Source organism: Artemia franciscana, chromosome 14, assembly GCF_032884065.1.
Source record: "Artemia franciscana chromosome 14, ASM3288406v1, whole genome shotgun sequence".
NCBI classification, from domain to species: Eukaryota; Metazoa; Arthropoda; class Branchiopoda; order Anostraca; family Artemiidae; genus Artemia; species Artemia franciscana.
The window spans coordinates 2,926,026-2,932,025 of NC_088876.1; the positions used below are offsets into that span (position 1 = coordinate 2,926,026).

At 35.9% G+C, this 6,000-nt stretch overlaps 1 protein-coding gene across 4 annotated transcripts in view; it reads right to left on the reverse strand.

The window, feature by feature from the left end:
* LOC136035183 (translocating chain-associated membrane protein 1-like 1) overlaps nt 1-5,595 on the reverse strand; it is a 52,033-nt gene extending 46,438 nt beyond the window's left edge. For 3 of the 4 annotated variants that reach the window (XR_010619357.1, XM_065716756.1, XM_065716754.1), the window contains exon 1: nt 5,496-5,595. The gene's annotated coding sequence lies outside the window, so the exon portion shown is untranslated. Of the gene's footprint in view, nt 1-5,410 lie in introns of all 4 variants that reach the window. The other variant, XM_065716755.1, reaches the window with a different exon arrangement.
* Between the last annotated feature and the right edge of the window lie 405 nt (nt 5,596-6,000).

A 6,000-nucleotide genomic window follows, 5' to 3' on the forward strand; every position in this document is an offset into this window, starting at 1 on the left:
TTTTTTGATGTCACTGTTTAATTTTTTTATATTTATTTGTCTTTATCTTCTTAACATGCTATGACCAATCTTAGTTTGAATAGTAACTAATAAATGAATTATCATATTGCAAATTTCTTCTGCATCACGAAAAAAAGAGCAGAATATCCTGCTAGTTCCCCTCATCTCTCTACTCTTAAAAGGTGCTACCCATGTTTTGTATTTGTTTGCTTGTTTTCATTCTTTTTTTGGATGTCTTGTTTAATTTTTTTATATTTATTTGTTTTTATCTTCTTAAGATGCTATGACCAATTCTAGTTTGAAAGTAACTAATAATAAATTATTATTCTCATATTATTGTTTGAATTCTTTTAGTTTCTATTTGCTTTTATGCTTTACATTGTCCTGCTCTTATTTATTGACCCTGAAATTTGGATTTGGCCCTTGAGGCCTCTGAAAGAATTTTTTTTTGAAAAAAATATCTTATCTCATGACTGTACTAATTATGAGATCCAGTCTATTTTGGCTGAACAGATCTCAAAGGCAAACCCTAACTATAGAAAAATATATACAGATGGTTCTGTCCAGAGGGAAAGAGCAGGAGCATGTATCCTATCCCTGAATTTGAACATCTATTCTCCTCTTCCATTGGGATCTTCTATCTTGTCTGCTGAATTATATGCAATTTGCCTGGCCTTGGATCTACTTATAAATTATAACAGGGAATCTGAAAATTTACTCTGTCTATCTGACTCCAAATCAGCATTACTATTGATCTAAAATATTAATAGAATTGCCAATGACAAGGATTTATATAATATTAGAAGACAGCTTCTTAATTTTAAGATAAAAGAAAATGAGGTTTATTTTCAAAATGTCCCAAGTCATAAAGGCATCAAATATAATGATATGGCTGATTCTCTAGCAGCCACAGCTTCCATGCTAATTCCTAGTCCTTCCTCTGACCTCAATTCACAAGATATTATCAGGCAAGGATCCAATGTTAATCACAGTAAATTAGTTTTACCTCCATTTGATACAAGATTAAATATGGTGCTATATTACCAGCTGAAATCAGGTGCCCTACTTCTAAATAACTTGTTATTTAATTGGAAGCTACATCATTCCCCTTTATCCCAAGCCTGCTTTTCAGCAAATGAAACAATCCAGCATGTATTATTTGATTGCCAGGCTCAGAGTGAGGAGACTATTGCTCTAAAGCGTTTCTGCTCCTTAGCTAAGATTCCAAATACTTATGCAGCTATCCTGGATTCTAACCTATCCTGGGATATTGATTGTAAGATATTTAAGGCATCAATTGATATCTTAAAGAAGAGAAATATTGTTTAGTAAAAATTAAAGCTTGAAGAAGTCAATTTTGAAAGGATGTGATTTATCCACAGTTTTTGATTGTACAGAAGAGAGCAGTAACGAGTAGGAAGAGCTGTATTGGTACTGGCTGGCCTAGTGGCCTTAAACTGCTTGGGACAGGTAGCTCAGGTACTCACCCACAATCAATAACAGCATAATATTGTACATAATTACATATATTCATTGTTTGCTGACTGGAGGAGAATAGTGCTTCCAGTGGCTAGTTTTCCTGAAGAAGAAGTCAAAGAGGGGAAGGACTTGTTGTTAGTCTATATACCTCACTACAATTTTTGGAACTGGAACTGTACTAACTAATGCATGAATTTGTTCTGAATAAGAATTTGTACTATTGCAGGAATTGTGCTGAGGATGATTACAAACGTTTTTTAAAGGGGGTGATATGACTAGTTTTGTTGACACTAATTGACAAATATGAAATAAGCCTAAACTCAGAAAATGCTGCCCAATCTTAGAAATAGGATCATATAAGTTAGAATAGCATATAAATTATACACAGACTCTGTCATTGACATACTCTAAGACCAACTTTATGAGAAATTTTTTGCAGGGTTGGAATTGCCTTGTGGATTTTCCTGTGGGGGAGGGGGATTTCTGTGGAAGAAATTCTCCATAGGGGAAATTCACAGGGGGAGGGGGTATTTTACATGGGAGTAACTTCCTACACAGGAGTTTCCCATGAGGAGGAACAAGATTCCCCAGTACTATTTGGAACAAAATCAGAAATTAAATATAAAAAACAAGTTTTATCAACTGAAAGTAAAGAGCAACATTAAAATTTTATACACAGAAATTATTCTGTATATAATAGGGATGCCCTTCTTCTCAATACCTTGTTCTTAGTGCAAAAGTTTAAATGTTTGTCATAATTTTTTAAGAAAAAAATAATAGGGCTATTTAATTGGAATAAGGATATTTTAAAAAGCACTAAAACTTCAGCCTGAAGGGTGAAGTATTGAGGGGGGCAACCCCCTTAATTTCTTTTTGTTCTAATTTGTAATGATGTTCTTTACTTTCAGTTGAAAAACTATTTTTTTTTTTATTAAATCAATAAAAAGAAATTTTTTTGCTATTGAAAATTTAATGAGTAGGGTAAGACTCCCTCTTGTAATTGGCCAGAGCCTTATCTTGGATAGATATCATGATTAAAAAATGTTTTTCCTATACACAGACAACAAGCTCCTAATCTTGGACATAAGGTATGCCTATATAGTCAATCTTTACATAACTGGGATTGGATAAGAGTTAGGTTTAGATAGAGTTGGGATTGGCTGATTACTAACTTGGAAAACCCTGCTTTGACATTTAACTTTGGACTGTTTTACCCCTATAGCCTAGCCTATTTAAATACAATTTTTCTGCACAGCCAAGGCAAGGCTACTGTATTTGACAACTTAGTAAAATTCTAGTTGATTGACAGAAAGTTTATTTCTGTTGCTAATAAGGGGTAAGTTTAAGCTTTACCCCCCCCCACCCAATGTGCAAATATATAACCTGAATTATAGATTAATTCAAACACTTCCCTTCCTCACTAAGGAAGTTAAGAAGCTGATTAACCAGAAATCTAGAGCTTGGAAACAGTATATGAAGAAGAGGAACCAGGAGACCCTGTCATTTTATAAGGCAGTACAGAATCGTGTAACAGATTCTGTAAAAAAATTGAAATCTGCCTACAAGGAAAATTTGGCTTCTGAGACCAAGTTAAACCCAAAATCTTTTTGGAGACATGTCTCTTCTAAAAACCCAAATCATCATACTATTCCTGACCTTGTTGACCACAGTGTATTACACTCATCCCAATAGATAAGGCTGACATTCTAAATGCACAATTTGCTTCTGCCTTTACCCAAAATTCAGGCACCTCCTCACCAGATCCTCCATTGTATGAAGTGCTTTTCCCTATGCCTGATCTGTCAGTAGGTGAATTAATGGTTTTCAATAGCCTTGAGAAGCTTGATGTAAATAAGTCAAAGAGACCAGATGGTGTTCATCCACGTCTTCTTAGGGAGTGTTGAAAAGCTCTCAGCTACCCCCTGTGCATGCTGTTCCAGTTATCTCTTCAAAATGGGGAACTACTGCATGATTGGAAAACATCTTGTATAACCCTGATCCATAAAAAGGGACAAAGAGACTCAGCAGAGAATTACCGTCCCATAAGCATCACCTCTGCAGTTGTTAAGGTGCTTGAGAGATTTGTTAATAAAGCTCTAATTGAACATCTTGAGGTCAATAATATCCTTTCCACATCACAACATGGTTTCAGATCTGGTAGATCTGTGGACACTAACCTTATCCAAACATATGAGTTAGTGACTACACTGCTTGATGAGGGTTTTCCTGTCAACATGATTCTTCTTGATCTGTCCAAAGCATTTGACAAAGTTTGTCATGAATTCCTCATAATCAAATTGAGGGCTGCAGGTGTCAACAAAGGTGTTGTACAGTGGATTATGGGCTTCCTTTCTGAAAGATCACAGAGTGTCAGAGTTTTTGATTTGCAAGGAACTCCTCATTTCTCTTTTCCCACAACTGTATTAAGTGGCGTGCCCCAGGGCACTATTTTTAGACCAACACTTTTCAACTTCTACGTTAACAAATTACCCACCCTTCTTTCAAATCTTATTACCCTTTATGCTGATGACTCAAAACTAGTTGGAAAAGCAGCAACTCCCTCTTACCAGCAATCAATTCAAACAGATCTTGATAGTCTAGAAAGATGGGCTAACATGTGGCTTCTGACTTTCAATGTTGACAAATGCCATGTAATTCATTTTGGCAAAAATAACAAGCATCATAAGTATTTCCTTCAAGACAACTTCCTTTCTGCTGTTTCTGATGAAAGAGATCTTGGGGTTATTGTAGATCACCAATTAAAGTTTAGCAGCCATGCTAAGTCTGTTTCATCTTCTGCAAATAAAACCCTCGGTATCATAAAAAGAACCATCTCCAGCTGACACCCTAGAGTTCTTATGAATTTATATAAGGCACTTGTATGTCCACGCCTGGAGGTTGGAATGTCATTGGCAGCCCCTTTCTTCAAATTTTAAAACAACACACAAATTCCATGTCCACTTATAAACTATCAAAAATCTCCCGAGAATGGCAGCTTGGAGTTTAATGTCACCTCTCTCTTTCATTAATTTCAGCTTATCAGTTGCTTTGTGCTTTGTACAAAGAAAGACTACATTGTTTGAAGCTGCCAACGCTGACATACCAATGGAAAAGGGGTGACATTATTTTAACCAAAAAAATCCTCTCTAAAAATACCCTTCCTGGTCTCTTTGCACAGCCCTTGCATTCTGGTACTAGAGGACATTCTTTGAAGCTCTCCATGCAGAGTTCCACAAGTAGACATAGAAGCCACTTCTTCAGCCAAAGAATCATCAATATGTGGAACCAGCTCTCTGAAGAAACAGTCTCTGCTACTTCAATTGACATGTTCAAGTCCCACCTTGATAGGGAATGGCTCTGCCAGGAGTTCCTTTACAATTGGGAAGCTGCAGAGTCCTCCACAAGAGTCTAATCTAACAGCCACAATCTACACCAAACAAATTCTTTTTTTTCTCATGGAGCATCACAAAGATGGATAATCCTTATATTGCTCCAAGCTGTGATTTAAGGTAAGGTTGTTATATAGGCCCATATGGATAGAGTAATATTAAGTAAAATTTTAGTTAATTGACTTCTTGCTATCTCAGAAAGGGTTTACATTAGGAAAATGAAACTTTCAGAGATGGGTCTACAGGCTAAACTATGTCCTGGGGAGGTTGTAATCACTTTATTTGTAAGTCAATAATAGGAGTGATTGAAGTGTCCCAGTACTGGTTGTCTTACCCTAGCCTATGAACAGAAAAATTTACCCTGGATTCATTACTAGGAGTTTCGCATTCTTAGCCTAACTAATTTCCAAGATATCATAAATTAGGTTGTCTAGAATTGTACCGTTTCTCATTTAGCTTAGCCTGCAGTTGGTTTAAAGGCCTACTCTCATTTATGCTAGGCCTAGCACAAAATTTGAAAATAAAAATTGCCACCAATACACCTTTTAAAGCTTTAGATATGAATATCAAACTCAGCAGGGGTAATCTTAACTTAGTCAGCACTAATATCTTTTATGAACTTCATACCCTGTTTGGATTAATACTTTCTAGTTTCTAGCCTACTTCTGTTGTTGCTGGTGTGCTCATAAAATATTTGGTGATTTTGCCCTTTGTCACCAGAGCTGCCACCTGCAGAAAAAACCATCGTAAAAGTCTCTGCAAAATTTTTAGAAAAACCCAGTATAACACGAAATAGCTTCAAAATAGCTTACTACATTTGTCTAAAAGTTAATTGTTAATTTGTCTAAGAATAAAGACGAGGACTAATGCATCTTTAAGTTCATCTTTCGAGCAGAGCCTAAGGGCATCAAGAGCATTATTCACGAAGCTGACGAAAATGCCCCTCCAAAATCATCTATTTCCCAATGGCATCCGATCCAAATTTTAAGACAGCCACTTTGATGAAAATAGCTCAAATGTATAATGAGTAATCATCCAGAATCATATAAATTCCGGGCCAAGAATTCAGTCTCTCCAAACGAATCAATCAGTTGTTGTCTTCAGTTTTTTATCAGTATTACTTGGTCTTGGT